Here is an 11813-nt window from a genome sequence, read left to right on the forward strand (position 1 = left end):
TCCTTATTAACATGAGATAGAGAAGACTTTTCTTATTACATAAGCCAAAAAGTTTTGGGATCAGAAAAGAATTGAGCAAATTGAAAAGGCAAGAAAACGCGTACTTAGAAGCCCTAGCTAAGCATATTGGCTTCAGCAGTGGAGGGAGGCCAAACTACTTGATATACATTGTCTTAATATTTTTGCTACCTAAAGTGATTTTACAGAGCCTATTTAGATCACTACAATGCAGAACAGATTGAATGAAGACATGAAAATAAATTCCACATCCAATAAAAAGAGTTGTAAAAGGAAAACCATGAAGATTTAGTGTGGGTCCGATCTTGTTGAGTCAGCTAGAGTAGCAGTTGAAGCACACTTTTTGCTCATAGAGACATGATCCACAGGCATGTCTGCCTAGCTTGCCATCCATGACCTGTCCATACTCCGTACATTCCCCCGGGGGACCAATCTGTGCCTGTCACCAAGCAGTGCTCATCACAAGTGCCTTACAGCAACTCTCTGCTAAGTAATTGGCTGGGAAGGACTCAGGAGGTTGGGAAAGCTGGGGCTTTAAAATCACCCCCTTGTGCAGAAATAAACGAGACCTGCTTAAGCCTGTTCTCCCAACGTGTGTTGTTGTGTGCTTCGTTCACACTTACCTCCTGCCAGAGACTAGCCCTACAAGTGATGCCTAACGACAGGCTCGATTGCTTTTGGCAGATAGATGGTCTAGGGTCTAGTGCAAGGTTAGTGCCTCTATGGGTAACCTTCCCCCGCAGCAGGAGAGCCTCAATCACGAGCACTTGTTGCCCTGTTCTGGAGTAGGCAGATGAAAGTATCACAAAAGGAAGCTAGTTTAATATGGGAAATAGTGAGTGAATTGTGTCCCTGGATTGACACCGGGGACATTTGGGATCCAGACAGGTGGACCCACGTCCTTCAGGCAGCTCATAAAAAGGAAGTCCATGAAGGCGCTGAGCTGCCCCTAACCTTTTACCCCATCATAGTAGGTATTCAAGCCTGTCTATCAGGGAAAGAAGAAGGGGAAACTCTGCAGGCATTTAACACCTCGCTGCAAGAAGAAACAACAAAAGGAAAATGGCGAAGCTGCTCAAACACTCCCATCTTCTTGTGATACAGCAAACAATTCCAGCAAGAACACAGATAACCAACAACTTCCACTATCAAGTGACACAGGGGGCTGGCCAGCTATGCTTGTAAAACCGCCTCCCCCACACTATCAGTCCCAGGAAGCCTGCCCAATCACTTCTTTTTGCTGTTTAGGCCAGCCTGGGAACTCCCCTCAGAAAACTTTGTATCCTTGGGCAGAGATATCCAACTTTGCCCAGGAACAAAAACCCATTGTTCCCCATGTAATACAACAGTTGTTCATGGGCCCCACAACTATCGTGGCAACGACAGCCAAGCCTATAAATGAACCCCAGTTCATATTCCCGGTAAACGTCCACCGAACCTCTGTATGACCTAACCAATGGCACCCCCATGACCCAAAAGTACTTGACAAATACTGGGCCGCTGTCAGGGAAGATGGGTTACAGTCCCTGAACGCTCAACAGATGCTTGAATCCCTTAGCATTGATCTTAACTGCCCCATGATTGGAAGAGTTTAATGAACACAGCATTATCTTCAGGGTCTTCCTTTTATGGAAGGCTGCTTTTTCTGATGAATGTGAACAACAAAGCACCCAAAATATCACTACCAGAGGGCAGGATGCCACCATGGGGGACCCTGATTGTTTAAAAGGTGAGGCAGCTTATGCGTCTCCTGCCGCACAAACAGTAGCACCTCCACAGTACTTTGATCAAGTATGCCTCTGTGCGTTGAGGGTTGTCTCCTCAGTCCCTTCTAAAGAAGGGGACAAAGAACTAAAACCCCTCATACAACGTCCCAATGATCTTTTCACTGACTTCGTTGCCTTTGTTCAAGAAGCATTGGCCTGGAAAGTATCCCATGCTGGAGCCTGAGATGTGCTAATCAAGAGCCTAATATGGGAAGGGGCTACACAGGAATGCAGAAAAGCCATTGCCCCTGAACGAAATATGGAGATCACTGATTGCATCCTATCCACCAAAGATTTGGGGTCATCAACTCATGCTGAGTATCCTTGCACCTCCTTTAGCCTCTATGACTGCCAGTGCTCACGCGCCCCCTAATGGCAGAATGGGAAATCGACCTTGTTGGGGATGTGGCAGAACTGGTCATTTTTATAAAGGATTGCCCATCACTCTGGGGCTCACCCAAAAGAAAACAACCTCCTTCTGTATGTCCTAAATGCAAAAAGGGTTTTCATTGGACCTCTGAATGCTGCTCTACGACTCAGCCTTTCAACTAAATAAGCGGCAGTCCTCAGCCCCAACCACAATAGGACAAAGGCAACAGCCACCACCTCAAGTGTTATGGAGTACCTACCCAAAAAGGAAAAGCTAGAATGAAACTTAAAATCAATGGAACAGAATTTAAGGGCATCATTGATATAGGAGCTGACTGTACAGTCCTTAGAAAAGATGAAGTAGAAGGGTTGGGATGGAACCTAATTCCTGGCGCCTGCATAAAGGTGTCAGTGGAAAAACAGATTCCCTCCATGTCCAATGGCCTGTAAGACGGGAAAACTGTGGTGGGGCCACCAGGGCTTTTAAACCTCTTGTTGCCCCTGGCCTTCCATACAATCTTTGAGGAAGAGATGTCCTCACTAATATGGGTACTCTGATAACAACAGATGATACGGCTTTTTATGAAGACATCATAACCGATCGAGCCTTTAATAACCCACACTACCCCCAATTCTAATGGCCACTGTTGCATGACCAGAGCCAATTCCACTCCAATGGGACACCACCAAATCCATTTGGGTCGAATAGTGGCCTATTTCCTCTGAAAAGCTCCCTCATCTCCAGGTTCTAGTGGAGGAGCAACTAAAAAAGGGACACATAGAACCTAGCATCAGTCCCCACAATTCCCCATTTTTATTATCAAAAAAAGGGCTCAAGGAAAGTGGAGATTTCTCCATGATCTACGTTCCATAGTCATATAAAAAAGATAGGAACGCTTCAACCCGGACTCCACACACTTCTGCAATACCCAAAGACTGGCACATTGCCATTATTGACATCAAGGACTGCTTTTTTCCACCCCCCTACACCCCAAAGATAAAGAATATTTTGCCTTCTCAGTATGTGAATCTAATTGTCAACTACGTACTCACCGATATCTATGGAAAGTTCTCCCTAAAGGTATGAAAAATAGCCTTACTATATGTCAGATGTATGTTGCCCATGCTATTAGGACTTTGCTTTCCAAATACTTTTGTGTCCATTACATGGATGACTTTTTAATAGCACATAAAGATGCTACAACCATGCAAATCTGTTTAACAGAACTCAAGGAGAACTTTACAGTGCTGGGCCTTAATATTGCCCCGGAAAAAATTCAACTCAAAGCCCCTTATGCCTATCTTGGATACCATTTAAATCAAACAATTATCCCAAATGGGCCTCATATTGTCATTAAATCCCAATATACTTTAACTGAATTACAACAATTATGTGGACATATCAACTGGTTATGCAATTTTATGTCTCTCCCCACCCAACAACTCCAATTGTTATTTCAATTGCTTCAAGGACCCTCTGACCCAACTTCCCTTCATATACTTTCACCTGATGCTCAACAAGTTTCACAACAAGTCGCTGATTGATTATGTTCAACACCCTTGGTGTTTTTAGATACCACCCAAAAAATCAACCTAATTATATTAAATAATAATGGCCTAATGGTGGCGCTGATGCAAACCCATGGTTTTGTTACAATAAATTAGCATATCCATTACCATGCTATGCAATCTGGCCATCAAAGGTGCGGAATGATGCCGTCAAACTTATGGCTGATTCCCTGACCATCTTACATGGCCCATTACAAAAACAATCTTTGATTTCCTAACAATCGAAGAGGCATTAGCTTTACAAGTCATCCACTACTATTTTAACATTGATAATCATATGCCCAAAAACCTCATTTTAAAAGTTACCCAAGAACTCCCACTTTCATGGAAATTTTGTACTCGTCCCAATGGGCAACCTATACATCAAGCCATTGTACTTTTTACAGATGTTAACAAAACTGTTTATGGATTTTACAATGCCAATACTAAAAAATACATGCTTCAAAAACATTCCGTCTGTTCAAGCTGCTGAATTACTGGCCATTTTGCTCGCCCTCACATCTTTTCCCAAAGAACCTCTTAATATATTTTCTGATAGTTTATATACTGTACAAACTGTTGTCATTCTTCCTGGAGCTTTATTACAAGATGATGTAGCAAAAATAATGTGTAAACTGCAAAATGTATTAGACAATCGTGTCCAACCCTGGTACATTCAACACATTAGATCTCATACTAACCTCCCCAGACCCCTAGCTGCTGGTAATGAAGCCATTGATCGTGCTGTCACACCAACTGTACTACTCACAAATATGTGCATGGACCAGGCCCGAACGTTAGATGATCGTTTTCATTTATTGGCAGCTACTATCAAACAGTTATTTCCTGATTTAACACACCAACAATGCAAGCACATGATTCGGTCCTGCTCCTCTTGTGCACCTCTTTTACCCTTAGGATCACTTCAACCCATGGGAACAAATCCATGAGGCCTTAGACCCAATAGAACATGGCAAATGGACATAACCCATATCCCCCAATTCGGTAAACAAAAATACATCTCTGAATGCATAGATATATTCTCAGGCTTTATAACTGCTTTAGCCTTAACAGTTAAAAAAAGGCACGCTGTTAAGTCACTTCTACATGCCATTACAATTATGGGAGTTCCTTGGACCCTTAAAACAGACAATGGCCCTGCTTACACCTCCAAACATTTTTGTGAATTTTGTACCTTTTGGAACATTACACCCCAGACAGGTATTCCATATAACCCACAAGAGCAAGCCATTGTTGAACACAGTCATAAAGAAATCAAGACCATTCTTTTAAAAGAAAAGGGGGAACTGGAGGGGCTAGGGCTTAAAAATCCCCAAACACAATTAAATTATTGCCTTATAGTAAAAAACTTTTTAACATTCACACCCACCACATGTGGGACCCCCACCTCCCTGTACTGGGGACTCATGAAACACCTACTCTGGTCCCTTTGGATAGATGGAGGGACCCCATCACAAGAAAATGGGAGGGCCCTGCTCCCTTAATGGCACAAGGGACAGGATTTGCTTGTATCTTTCCAGACACGAGTGATAAACCTGTTTGGATCCCAGCTGGAGTTGTCTGACCAACCGTCACCACCTAAGCAAAAGATGCGTCAGCTATGCTTGAACAGTGTGAGGAGGAGGAGACACAAACCTCGAGCTAGAGCCCATGCCAACACTTGGGGAGACCTAAAGATATTGGTCGAACAAGCCCAGGTTATGGCCCCAGACCCTGACCCGGGGCATGGTACTCTATTCCTCCTATTGTGTGCCATTATTACAGCCAATTCTTAATCTGCTGCAGGGCAGGGTAAGATAACTTTAGTGCCCAGCCCCCAAATCTTAATGATCTCAAATGCTTTCTTCCAATGGCAGGGTTGGCCTTCCTTTCTCAGCAGACGCCTTATGGCATCAAAAAACAAACCTTACTTTTAGATGGAAGGGAGCCATCTGTTTTTGTTTTTCAAACGAGATGATAAAGCAATTTGATGGCTGTACCATCCCCCTCGCAACAGTAACGCATGGGATGGAATGGTGGAACTACACAGGACCCTACCCCATTTGTCCCACTGGAAAAAAATTGTAATCAGGCTACTGACATATATTTTCATATGCAGTTGTGCCCACGCAGGGAGTTTGATAGCTTTGGCACTATATGCATTCCTCTTGAGCAATTAGTGATTAGCCTTTGAGCCAATTCCTGGCAAGGCAAAGTGTTTGGGGAGCTCGCGTTGTCCCTCTACCCGGCTATATACAACCAATCTGAAAAAGATCCCAAACCTCAAAATCTAAATGAGTTTTTTGACTCTTCAGGAGGATGATTGGGAGACCTAGGAGCCACCATGCCAATCGTTTGCTCATCACATTCCTGCCTCGATTTGTCCCCTTTCCTATTGGCCAATACTCGTCGCTGTAACCAATATGGATACGACCAGGTGTCAGGAATGGTAGTGGTTAGAGCCCCATTCTTTTTTTTGTCTAGGAGACAACTCTTCCACTACTTGCACTCTCAGCAATCACTGGCAACCCAAGGACTCATAGCCTTTTGCAGGTTTGGTACGTGTTCCCCCATTTATTGTTCTGGCTACTAATGACTCTCAGTTTTCCCAGGTTCAATTAATTCGCCCATGCACTAAAAGAGCAGTACGATTGATCATTGCAATCGGGTCCGAAATCATCGCTACAGTGGCTTCATCTACCAGTGCTGCTATATTGCTGTCCCAAAGCGTGTCCACTGTGCAACAGATAAACCAGCTCATCCCTCAACTGTCATCCATAGAATTACAGCATTTACAAGTTGCCAATCATCTTAAGGGAGGCCTCCTTGTGCTCCAACAACAAATAGACTTGCTCCAAGAACAGATTACGTTTCTTCGATTACAACAAGGAGGACTATATAATGCAATGACTACTTCTGTCTGTCAGCTTTCCACTCCTGCACCCAATGTCACTGAACTTAGTAACTACATCAAAGGCCCTTGGTCCCTTAAGTACTTAAACTTCACCCCAAACCTGCTGCATGATGTTACCCGCCTAAACCAAACCACCATACAGCTTATTCCCACTGCCTCCTTTTTAGAAGAGTGCTTAAAAAGTTACAACAATCGTTTTTGCCATTCTCTCTGGTCATCTGGGGAGGCCTTGTACTTTTGGGCTTTCTCTCCTAGGAATTATTAAATGCTTGCACTCCCGGCAAAAACGCCTCCAACGACGGGTCACCATAATGACGGTCCTTTTAAAAGAAAAGGGGAAATTTGTGGGTAGAGCCGGTCAGATCTGGTTGAGTCAGCTAGAGTAGCTGTTGAAGCACACCTCCTGCTAATAGAGATGTGACCCACAGTCATGTCCGCCTAGCTTGCCATCCATGAGCTATCCAAGATCCCTACATGCCCCAAGGGGACCAAACAGTGCCTGTCACCAAGCAGTGCCCATCATCAACTCCCTGCTAAGTAATTGGCTGGGAAGGACTCCGGAGGTTGGGAAAGCTGGGGCTATAAAATCCCAACCCTTGTGCAGAAATAAACCAGACATGCTTAAGTCTGTTCTCCCAACATGTGTTCCTTGTGTGCGTCGTTCATGATTACCTCATGCTGGAGATCTAGCCCTACAATGTAGCAATGGGGGAGTCCCTTATAGTCCTTCACCTTCACTAGGCTTGAAGCCAAGAATCTGTGATAAGTGGGAAATCAGACAAGAGCTAAGAGGAGGACAGAGAAATAAGACATAGGAGCATTGTCCTTTTGTAACAGATACTGTCATCCAAGGTATGGGTGATTATACTCTATTCTTCTCCATACAACTTTTTGAGTAAATGCAAGACGGATAGAAAAATAATCTATTGAAATAATTTTGCAAAGAATAACTTCAATATTCCTGATATGGTATCTAAGGAGAATCTTAAGAGAGAAGATAAAAGTGGAGTATTCTTCTGTTTCCTCTAAGCATATTGTTAGCAAAATATATCTTTGAGGTTAGAAGTGATTGAACCAAAAATTGGTGGAGTACTGATTTTTGAGGGCAATTTAGACACAAGAAGACTTTCAAGGTAAAAGAAAAAAAAAGTATAGCTAAATATTTGTGATCACAGCTTCTTGGACTGGTATTTTGGAGACAAAGTTTTACATTAGAGATTGTCCTCATTAACATTGATGCTGGGTTTCCGTGGCACCGAAATGCAAGTGGAAAGTTTAATGGACTCGCTTGGCTAAGTAAACAACATGATAGAATAAATGGAATATAATATTTACTGAATTATTTTGAACAATTACTTTGCCAGAACAAAGAAGGAAATATATAATGCAAATCACTTGACATAAACTTATGAATGAAAGTAGTCAATAGAAATGAGAGAAAACAGAGAGGACTGTTTCCTCTCCGGTGGAGTAATGGGTTCTTGATCTTGTTTCTTCCATTCTATCTTTACAAGCTATCAAGTGTGGCTCAGGATTGGAGTATACAGTTCAGACCAAGAGAACATGCAGAAGAAAATATTTGCAGCAGATATAGGTGATTTATAACCTAAGACAATCTATTTAAATCTGTTAAAAATTCTCCTCCACCCCAAACTGCCCACTTTAAACAACTTTGTATGCTTTTCACAAGATTGTCCTTCATTAACTATTTAAAATTTTGAGAAGTCATCATCATACTCTATAGAGATTGCTGTTTGGTTGTGCTTTTTGTGTGTTTGTGTTTTTTGTTGTATTTTTTCACTGAATTACAAAAGGTTGTGCTAGTGTGTTTCAATTAAGTATGACCATCTAATTGTCCAATGTTCCTGGATCAGAGTCACTCCTTCTATCCTTCTCAACCAACCCCTTCTACAAGATTTATTTCCGATTTACCACTTCCTTTCTCACATGTGTACATTGAGTATTCTAGCTGTACTTGACCCTTGTGCCATTTTTCATTCATTCTATGTCTTTACAATTATTCCTCTCTGGTTTCAACTTCCTGATAGTCATTCTGTTAAACTGTCTGCTCCTACTTTGAAAGGTTTATATATATTCCATAGAGTTTCAATTCTGCATATACTTAAACTGATGTCAGCTTATATTTCCATAATTCATTCATCTGAAGTAACAATTTGCAAGCCTGGAGACATGAAGCACCTAGACCTGATTTTATTCCCCTCCATTTGGAAGATTAATCTGTAGTCAACAAGAAAGTTTAAAAATGGCTGAGAATGTATTCCTATGGCTTTGTAAAGTGGTTTGTGATTATTTTATTTTACATGGGATAATATTTTCTACTACCTATGAGTTTTGGAAAAAGAAGAAAACTAAAATTTACTACTGTAGAGGAATATGATAGAGAAAGAAGACAGATTTTATGTTTGTCAAATCTCTGATGAGTACCCATATTCAAGACTTAAAGTCATATTTCTTACTATGTTAGACAGATAAGGAAAACATAAAACACCATATGATAGGGCAACTATTCATGACTTTTTAAAAAGTATTTTTTATGTGATGAAATTTACTTTATTAGCGAATGTTTTGGTTTGAAATATGGGAGGCTGATCTATTTAACAAATTTTCGAAAGCACTTACTGAAAAACACAAATGGTGAGGGGTCCTATTTCTACACTTTAATGAATGGTTGAACCTGTTTGGCATTAGTGCTGGGTAAATAAATCAACTCTATTTTAACTTGCTCCCTACACTTGAAAAACTAGTAACGTCACTAAATATCATCTACTTGTAAAGTGTTATTTTGGCAAATGTGATTTTAAAAAGTTTATTTGAAAAGGAATATACTTTCAGGAGATTAAATGTAGGTTATCATTGGTTTGAGAATGACAACCTTTTTACACTACAGAACCAAGTTTGTCTGAAGTACTAGTGTTTTGAAGCAATAAGGTTCTTCTCAATCAATGTTTTTTCTGAATTATATTTGAACTGTATGACAAATATTCCTAGCATTGGTAGATCAATTATGGATCTATCTTTCCAGGAACTATTTTTTGGCCTGATGATGCTGGACTGAAATCATTCATTAATCATTAGAAGAGGGGTATTACAAATCATTTTGTGACATTTGTGGTCTTGTTCACTCCTATGGGATGGTCATCTGAAAATAGAAAGTTTGAATTACTGTACTTTCACATTTTGTGATTTCATATGGCATTTTAAGTTGCCTTGCATTTCCCAAGTGCTTACTGCTAATTCCTGCATTTCAAGGAATTGGGCCCCTGAAATATAGGAAATGAGAAATTAAGATGGGTCTTCAATTACTTTCTGTTGGTATGTTGCATGGGCCTCGGTGAGATCTCTTGCCCTAGTTATTTGATGATGCAGGTAACTGGGACCTGGGATCCTAGGACCCGTGGATCCTGTGGAAGAATAATACCTTTTAGACATCATATCAGCAAAATTCGAGTATAATCAGTAGGAATGCTTCAGAAATATGGAGAAAAACAGTTTGGGACCAGCGAGTTAAAACAATAAACAGAGCAGCAGAGTAAAATCCCTTATAGATTAAAGAAAACAACATTGTTTTTTTTTTACCATGTGAATTCAGAAACCAAGAACAATTAGAAGGTATCACATGTTTATACTGAAAACGTTGCATTGATACTTTTTATATTCTAATATATATTCTAATCCTGATTATTTATATTCCAATCTATTTATTGTAATAAATATCAATTAATTTGTCAAATTATAAATTAATTCCAGTAAGATTCACTGTGTGAAATATAAAATCAGCACATAAATATAAAATATATAAGTATATATAATATAAGAAAATGCTTTGCATTGTTCTGTTGTGGTTAAGGTAACAAAGGCAACTGTTTTAAAATATTCCATTACCTCTACCTCAGTGTTTGGTAGAATTAAACTTAGAGCTTTACCATTCGGAGATGTACATCCTAGAGGCAAGAGGAAACACTGTGATTAAAACATTACCAATTTAAGGCCTAATAACAAGGAGAAACATATGGACTTCTCCTGGAGCCTCCTGAGTAGATAGGATTACAGGCGAGAGCCATCAGCGCCTGGCTTAGTCTGAACAGTTCTGTCTGAACTGTTCATCACTTTATGATCCTTTGTAACTAAGATTAGTTTTGCTCCAATAAGACAATCTATGCTGTCAGGGTAAGATATTCTGGTAGGTCTGTTCTTACATGGAGCAAGGGTAAAGGGTCAGGCAGACATTTGTGCCAGTAAGACCTCATTTGGGAAATTTTAAGCTGCAGAAGTTTAGAAGCTCTTAAGCAAGGCTTACTTTGAATCCATTAGCTCCACAAAGCTAAATCAGTTAAAAAATAAGTACTTGAAAATCCATCACCTTTGGACCTAGCTATGAAGGCTTCAAAGTATGATCAAATTTCAAATGAAAAAGACTTAAAATAGTTATTGACAAAAAATTGCAAATGTGAGCAATTGAACAAACAATATAAGTTTTTTCCACCATACACAGAATTTTGCAGAAATAAGATGAATAGCAAATTTGGGAACAATAGGTTTCCTTGTTGCAAATAGGCAACCAAGGATATATGCCTATCTTAAGTTTGCATCATTAACTACGTAAATTTACAAGATACTACATGCTTCAGCAGCATGTCTACCTGAATTACAATACAGAGATTAACATGGCTTTTGCACAAGGATGATATGAAAATTTGTGAAGTATTCCATATTTTTCATTCTTCAGATGCAAGAAATGAAAAACAGTTATGAAAAAGTTGATTACAAATATACAAGTGTAATAATACATATAATTCATAGAAATAAAAGTTAGTTTGACATGAGTGTATTCAATCTTCACCTTTTTAGAAAGGCCTTTATATAGCATAACCTTTATAAAACTTTTGAAATAAGATAACATTGTCATTTTATCCCAAAGAAATAAAATTCTATAAGGACGTAGGAATTAAAGGAATCTTAAACTGTTCCTATATGGAATGCAATCTGAAAGAACACATTTATTAATGGACCTATATATTATAATGTCAAATTCAAAATATTATATCTAGGAGAGAAAGAAATAGATTATGGACATTATACAAACAGAATATAAATATTTTAAAATATACTTTTTTCAGACAAGCACCAGAAATATCTTTAGTTTCTCTACTACTCATTTCAACAGATAAGTTAAAATT

The 11813-nt window shown here is 39.7% G+C and overlaps 1 pseudogene; it reads left to right on the plus strand.

Moving 5' to 3' along the window:
* Positions 1-11255: 11255 nt before the first annotated feature.
* Positions 11256-11352, plus strand: LOC122103064 (annotated as a pseudogene).
* Positions 11353-11813: the final 461 nt, after the last annotated feature.

The sequence above is a fragment of the Dipodomys spectabilis genome, unplaced genomic scaffold (assembly GCF_019054845.1).
Source record: "Dipodomys spectabilis isolate Male_0828 unplaced genomic scaffold, ASM1905484v1 ptg001543l, whole genome shotgun sequence".
NCBI classification, from domain to species: Eukaryota; Metazoa; Chordata; class Mammalia; order Rodentia; family Heteromyidae; genus Dipodomys; species Dipodomys spectabilis.